Genomic DNA, 8063 nt, shown 5'->3' on the forward strand with positions numbered 1-8063 from the left:
AATTATAGCACTTTGAAAATGCGAAAAATCGATTTTCTTTAAACCCGAAAATAGCTGTAGAATCCCTTATCAGCGGCTTATTCCCATCACCTAGATTACGAAAACACCGGGTTATAATGGAATTCGACCAGAACAAGTGGAATTATAGCACTTTGAAAAGTCGGAAAAAAGTCAATTTTCGACCCCGTTTTTGAGCCCAAAAATGGGCTACAAAAATGCGAGATCTCAGCTAGTATGGGAGCTACGACCTTGCGGATGGTCTCGTTGGATTCAGGAGGACGAAACTAAGTCAAAACTGTTGGAATTTTCCCGATAAAGCCCATAGAAGCCGAGATATGGACCTCCAAAGTTTGGGATTTTTCATTTTAAGGGTATACCCCCCCGTATCGAATTTTTCACCAAAAATTGATTTTTTTCGAATTTGAACTAACGATACCAGCGGCTTGTTCCCATCACCTACAACACGAAAACACCGGGTTATAATGAGTTTCGAGAAAAACTAAGGGAATTATAGCACTTTGAATATGCGAAAAATCGATTTTCTTTAAACCCGAAAATAGCTGTAGAATCCCTTATCAGCGGCTTATTCCCATCACCTACATCACGAAAACATTGGGTTATAACGGAATTCGACCAGAACAAGTGGAATTATAGCACTTTGAAAATTCGGAAAAAAGTCAATTTTCGACCCCGTTTTTGAGCCCAAAAATGGGCCACAAAAATGCGAGATCTCAGCTAATATGGGAGCTACGACCTTGCGGATGGTCTCGTTGGATTCAGAAGGACGAAACTAAGTCAAAACCGTTGGAATTTTCCCGATAGGGCCCATAGAAGCCGAGATATGGACCTCCAAAGTTTGGGATTTTTCATTTTAAGGGTATACCCCCCCGCATCGAATTTTTCACCAAAAATTGATTTTTTTCGAATTTGAACTAACGATACCAGCGGCTTGTTCCCATCACCTACAACACGAAAACAGCGGGTTATAATGAGTTTCGAGAAAAACTAAGGGAATTATAGCACTTTGAATATGCGAAAAATCGATTTTCTTTAAACCCGAAAATAGCTGTAGAATCCCTTATCAGCGGCTTATTCCCATCACCTAGATTACGAAAACACCGGGTTATAATGAAATTCGACCAGAACAAGTGGAATTATAGCACTTTGAAAAGTCGGAAAAAAGTCAATTTTCGACCCCGTTTTTGAGCCCAAAAATGGGCTACAAAAATGCGAGATCTCAGCTAATATGGGAGCTACGACCTTGCGGATGGTCTTGTTGGATTCAGGAGGACGAAACTAAGTCAAAACTGTTGGAATTTTCCCGATAAAGCCCATAGAAGCCGAGATATGGACCTCCAAAGTTTGGGATTTTTCATTTTAAGGGTATACCCCCCCGTATCGAATTTTTCACCAAAAATTGATTTTTTTGAATTTGAACTAACGATACCAGCGGCTTGTTCCCATCACCTACAACACGAAAAACACCGGGTTATAATAAGTTTCGAGAAAAACTAAGGGAATTATAGCACTTTGAAAATGCGAAAAATCGATTTTCTTTAAACCCGAAAATAGCTGTAGAATCCCTTATCAGCGGCTTATTCCCATCACCTAGATTACGAAAACACCGGGTTATAATGGAATTCGACCAGAACAAGTGGAATTATAGCACTTTGAAAAGTCGGAAAAAAGTCAATTTTCGACCCCGTTTTTGAGCCCAAAATTGGGCTACAAAAATGCGAGATCTCAGCTAATATGGGAGCTACGACCTTGCGGATGGTCTCGTTGGATTCAGGAGGACGAAACTAAGTCAAAACCGTTGGAATTTTCCCGATAGGGCCCATAGAAGCCGAGATATGGACCTCCAAATTTTGGGATTTTTCATTTTAAGGGTATACCCCCCCTGTATCGAATTCTTCACCAAAAATTGATTTTTTTCGAATTTGAACTAACGATACCAGCGGCTTGTTCCCATCACCTACAACACGAAAACACCGGGTTATAAAGAGTTTCGAGAAAAACTAAGGGAATTATAGCACTTTGAAAATGCGAAAAATCGATTTTCTTTAAACCCGAAAATAGCTGTAGAAACCCTTATCAGCGGCTTATTCCCATCCCCTACATTACAAAAACACCGGGTTATAACGGAATTCGACCAGAACAAGTGGAATTATAGCACTTTGAAAATTCGGAAAAAAGTCAATTTTCGACCCCGTTTTTGAGCCCAAAAATGGGCCACAAAAATGCGAGATCTCAGCTAATATAGGAGCTACGACCTTGCGGATGGTCTCGTTGGATTCAGGAGGACGAAACTAAGTCAAAACCGTTGGAATTTTCCCGATAGGGCCCATAGAAGCCGAGATATGGACCTCCAAAGTTTGGGATTTTTCATTTTAAGGGTATACCCCCCCGTATCGAATTTTTCACCAAAAATTGATTTTTTTCGAATTTGAACTAACGATACCAGCGGCTTGTTCCCATCACCTACAACACGAAAACACCGGGTTATAAAGAGTTTCGAGAAAAACTAAGGGAATTATAGCACTTTGAAAATGCGAAAAATCGATTTTCTTTAAACCCGAAAATAGCTGTAGAAACCCTTATCAGCGGCTTATTCCCATCCCCTACATTACAAAAACACCGGGTTATAACGGAATTCGACCAGAACAAGTGGAATTATAGCACTTTGAAAAGTCGGAAAAAAGTCAATTTTCGACCCCGTTTTTGAGCCCAAAAATGGGCTACAAAAATGCGAGATCTCAGCTAGTATGGGAGCTACGACCTTGCGGATGGTCTCGTTGGATTCAGGAGGACGAAACTAAGTCAAAACTGTTGGAACTTTCCCGATAAAGCCCATAGAAGCCGAGATATGGACCTCCAAAGTTTGGGATTTTTCATTTTAAGGGTATACCCCCCCGTATCGAATTTTTCACCAAAAATTGATTTTTTTTGAATTTGAACTAACGATACCAGCGGCTTGTTCCCATCACCTACAACACGAAAACACCGGGTTATAATGAGTTTCAAGAAAAACTAAGGGAATTATAGCACTTTGAAAATGCGAAAAATCGATTTTCTTTAAACCCGAAAATAGCTGTAGAATCCCTTATCAGCGGCTTATTCCCATCACCTAGATTACGAAAACACCGGGTTATAATGGAATTCGACCAGAACAAGTGGAATTATAGCACTTTGAAAAGTCGGAAAAAAGTCAATTTTCGACCCCGTTTTTGAGCCCAAAAATGGGCTACAAAAATGCGAGATCTCAGCTAGTATGGGAGCTACGACCTTGCGGATGGTCTCGTTGGATTCAGGAGGACGAAACTAAGTCAAAACTGTTGGAATTTTCCCGATAAAGCCCATAGAAGCCGAGATATGGACCTCCAAAGTTTGGGATTTTTCATTTTAAGGGTATACCCCCCCGTATCGAATTTTTCACCAAAAATTGATTTTTTTTGAATTTGAACTAACGATACCAGCGGCTTGTTCCCATCACCTACAACACGAAAACACCGGGTTATAATGAGTTTCGAGAAAAACTAAGGGAATTATAGCACTTTGAAAATGCGAAAAATCGATTTTCTTTAAACCCGAAAATAGCTGTAGAAACCCTTATCAGCGGCTTATTCCCATCACCTACATTACGAAAACACCGGGTTATAACGGAATTCGACCAGAACAAGTGGAATTACAGCACTTTGAAAATTCGGAAAAAAGTCAATTTTCGACCCCGTTTTTGAGCCCAAAAATGGGCTACAAAAATGCGAGATCTCAGCTAATATGGGAGCTACGACCTTGCGGATGGTCTCGTTGGATTCAGTAGGACGAAACTAAGTCAAAACTGTTGGAATTTTCCCGATAAAGCCCATAGAAGCCGAGATATGGACCTCCAAAGTTTGGGATTTTTCATTTTAAGGGTATACCCCCCCGTATCGAATTTTTCACCAAAAATTGATTTTTTTCGAATTTGAACTAACGATACCAGCGGCTTGTTCCCATCACCTACAACACGAAAACACCGGGTTATAATGAGTTTTGAAAAAAACTAAGGGAATTATAGCACTTTGAAAATGCGAAAAATCGATTTTCTTTAAACCCGAAAATAGCTGTAGAAACCCTTATCAGCGGCTTATTCCCATCACCTACATCACGAAAACATTGGGTTATAACGGAATTCGACCAGAACAAGTGGAATTATAGCACTTTGAAAATTCGGAAAAAAGTCAATTTTCGACCCCGTTTTTGAGCCCAAAAATGGGCCACAAAAATGCGAGATCTCAGCTAATATGGGAGCTACGACCTTGCGGATGGTCTCGTTGGATTCAGAAGGACGAAACTAAGTCAAAACCGTTGGAATTTTCCCGATAGGGCCCATAGAAGCCGAGATATGGACCTCCAAAGTTTGGGATTTTTCATTTTAAGGGTATACCCCCCCGCATCGAATTTTTCACCAAAAATTGATTTTTTTCGAATTTGAACTAACGATACCAGCGGCTTGTTCCCATCACCTACAACACGAAAACAGCGGGTTATAATGAGTTTCGAGAAAAACTAAGGGAATTATAGCACTTTGAATATGCGAAAAATCGATTTTCTTTAAACCCGAAAATAGCTGTAGAATCCCTTATCAGCGGCTTATTCCCATCACCTAGATTACGAAAACACCGGGTTATAATGAAATTCGACCAGAACAAGTGGAATTATAGCACTTTGAAAAGTCGGAAAAAAGTCAATTTTCGACCCCGTTTTTGAGCCCAAAAATGGGCTACAAAAATGCGAGATCTCAGCTAATATGGGAGCTACGACCTTGCGGATGGTCTTGTTGGATTCAGGAGGACGAAACTAAGTCAAAACTGTTGGAATTTTCCCGATAAAGCCCATAGAAGCCGAGATATGGACCTCCAAAGTTTGGGATTTTTCATTTTAAGGGTATACCCCCCCGTATCGAATTTTTCACCAAAAATTGATTTTTTTTGAATTTGAACTAACGATACCAGCGGCTTGTTCCCATCACCTACAACACGAAAACACCGGGTTATAATAAGTTTCGAGAAAAACTAAGGGAATTATAGCACTTTGAAAATGCGAAAAATCGATTTTCTTTAAACCCGAAAATAGCTGTAGAATCCCTTATCAGCGGCTTATTCCCATCACCTAGATTACGAAAACACCGGGTTATAATGGAATTCGACCAGAACAAGTGGAATTATAGCACTTTGAAAAGTCGGAAAAAAGTCAATTTTCGACCCCGTTTTTGAGCCCAAAATTGGGCTACAAAAATGCGAGATCTCAGCTAATATGGGAGCTACGACCTTGCGGATGGTCTCGTTGGATTCAGGAGGACGAAACTAAGTCAAAACCGTTGGAATTTTCCCGATAGGGCCCATAGAAGCCGAGATATGGACCTCCAAATTTTGGGATTTTTCATTTTAAGGGTATACCCCCCTGTATCGAATTCTTCACCAAAAATTGATTTTTTTCGAATTTGAACTAACGATACCAGCGGCTTGTTCCCATCACCTACAACACGAAAACACCGGGTTATAAAGAGTTTCGAGAAAAACTAAGGGAATTATAGCACTTTGAAAATGCGAAAAATCGATTTTCTTTAAACCCGAAAATAGCTGTAGAAACCCTTATCAGCGGCTTATTCCCATCCCCTACATTACAAAAACACCGGGTTATAACGGAATTCGACCAGAACAAGTGGAATTATAGCACTTTGAAAATTCGGAAAAAAGTCAATTTTCGACCCCGTTTTTGAGCCCAAAAATGGGCCACAAAAATGCGAGATCTCAGCTAATATAGGAGCTACGACCTTGCGGATGGTCTCGTTGGATTCAGGAGGACGAAACTAAGTCAAAACCGTTGGAATTTTCCCGATAGGGCCCATAGAAGCCGAGATATGGACCTCCAAAGTTTGGGATTTTTCATTTTAAGGGTATACCCCCCCGTATCGAATTTTTCACCAAAAATTGATTTTTTTCGAATTTGAACTAACGATACCAGCGGCTTGTTCCCATCACCTACAACACGAAAACACCGGGTTATAATGAGTTTTGAAAAAAACTAAGGGAATTATAGCACTTTGAAAATGCGAAAAATCGATTTTCTTTAAACCCGAAAATAGCTGTAGAAACCCTTATCAGCGGCTTATTCCCATCACCTACATCACGAAAACATTGGGTTATAACGGAATTCGACCAGAACAAGTGGAATTATAGCACTTTGAAAATTCGGAAAAAAGTCAATTTTCGACCCCGTTTTTGAGCCCAAAAATGGGCCACAAAAATGCGAGATCTCAGCTAATATGGGAGCTACGACCTTGCGGATGGTCTCGTTGGATTCAGAAGGACGAAACTAAGTCAAAACCGTTGGAATTTTCCCGATAGGGCCCATAGAAGCCGAGATATGGACCTCCAAAGTTTGGGATTTTTCATTTTAAGGGTATACCCCCCCGCATCGAATTTTTCACCAAAAATTGATTTTTTTCGAATTTGAACTAACGATACCAGCGGCTTGTTCCCATCACCTACAACACGAAAACAGCGGGTTATAATGAGTTTCGAGAAAAACTAAGGGAATTATAGCACTTTGAATATGCGAAAAATCGATTTTCTTTAAACCCGAAAATAGCTGTAGAATCCCTTATCAGCGGCTTATTCCCATCACCTAGATTACGAAAACACCGGGTTATAATGGAATTCGACCAGAACAAGTGGAATTATAGCACTTTGAAAAGTCGGAAAAAAGTCAATTTTCGACCCCGTTTTTGAGCCCAAAATTGGGCTACAAAAATGCGAGATCTCAGCTAATATGGGAGCTACGACCTTGCGGATGGTCTCGTTGGATTCAGGAGGACGAAACTAAGTCAAAACCGTTGGAATTTTCCCGATAGGGCCCATAGAAGCCGAGATATGGACCTCCAAATTTTGGGATTTTTCATTTTAAGGGTATACCCCCCTGTATCGAATTCTTCACCAAAAATTGATTTTTTTTCGAATTTGAACTAACGATACCAGCGGCTTGTTCCCATCACCTACAACACGAAAACACCGGGTTATAAAGAGTTTCGAGAAAAACTAAGGGAATTATAGCACTTTGAAAATGCGAAAAATCGATTTTCTTTAAACCCGAAAATAGCTGTAGAAACCCTTATCAGCGGCTTATTCCCATCCCCTACATTACAAAAACACCGGGTTATAACGGAATTCGACCAGAACAAGTGGAATTATAGCACTTTGAAAATTCGGAAAAAAGTCAATTTTCGACCCCGTTTTTGAGCCCAAAAATGGGCCACAAAAATGCGAGATCTCAGCTAATATAGGAGCTACGACCTTGCGGATGGTCTCGTTGGATTCAGGAGGACGAAACTAAGTCAAAACCGTTGGAATTTTCCCGATAGGGCCCATAGAAGCCGAGATATGGACCTCCAAAGTTTGGGATTTTTCATTTTAAGGGTATACCCCCCCGTATCGAATTTTTCACCAAAAATTGATTTTTTTCGAATTTGAACTAACGATACCAGCGGCTTGTTCCCATCACCTACAACACGAAAACACCGGGTTATAAAGAGTTTCGAGAAAAACTAAGGGAATTATAGCACTTTGAAAATGCGAAAAATCGATTTTCTTTAAACCCGAAAATAGCTGTAGAAACCCTTATCAGCGGCTTATTCCCATCCCCTACATTACAAAAACACCGGGTTATAACGGAATTCGACCAGAACAAGTGGAATTATAGCACTTTGAAAAGTCGGAAAAAAGTCAATTTTCGACCCCGTTTTTGAGCCCAAAAATGGGCTACAAAAATGCGAGATCTCAGCTAGTATGGGAGCTACGACCTTGCGGATGGTCTCGTTGGATTCAGGAGGACGAAACTAAGTCAAAACTGTTGGAACTTTCCCGATAAAGCCCATAGAAGCCGAGATATGGACCTCCAAAGTTTGGGATTTTTCATTTTAAGGGTATACCCCCCCGTATCGAATTTTTCACCAAAAATTGATTTTTTTTGAATTTGAACTAACGATACCAGCGGCTTGTTCCCATCACTCTCACGAGATGTGT

The 8063-nt window shown here is 40.3% G+C and overlaps 1 protein-coding gene and 1 long non-coding RNA gene across 6 annotated transcripts in view; one reads left to right on the forward strand and one right to left on the reverse strand.

Annotated features, from left to right (window-relative positions):
* LOC126750284 (titin) overlaps window positions 1-8063 on the forward strand; it is a 1176889-nt gene that overhangs the window by 284374 nt on the left and 884452 nt on the right. The window lies entirely within an intron of this gene.
* Window positions 668-8063, reverse strand: part of LOC126750288 (uncharacterized) — a 10883-nt gene continuing 3487 nt past the window's right edge. Inside the window, exon 3 of one of the 3 annotated variants that reach the window (XR_007665668.1) lies at window positions 668-754. This is a non-coding gene — a long non-coding RNA (uncharacterized LOC126750288). Of the gene's footprint in view, window positions 755-4210; window positions 4298-6234; window positions 6322-8063 lie in introns of those variants that run through there. The other 2 variants (XR_007665669.1, XR_007665670.1) reach the window with 2 other exon arrangements.

This window comes from Anthonomus grandis, chromosome 2 (assembly GCF_022605725.1).
Source record: "Anthonomus grandis grandis chromosome 2, icAntGran1.3, whole genome shotgun sequence".
Lineage (NCBI taxonomy): Eukaryota > Metazoa > Arthropoda > Insecta > Coleoptera > Curculionidae > Anthonomus > Anthonomus grandis.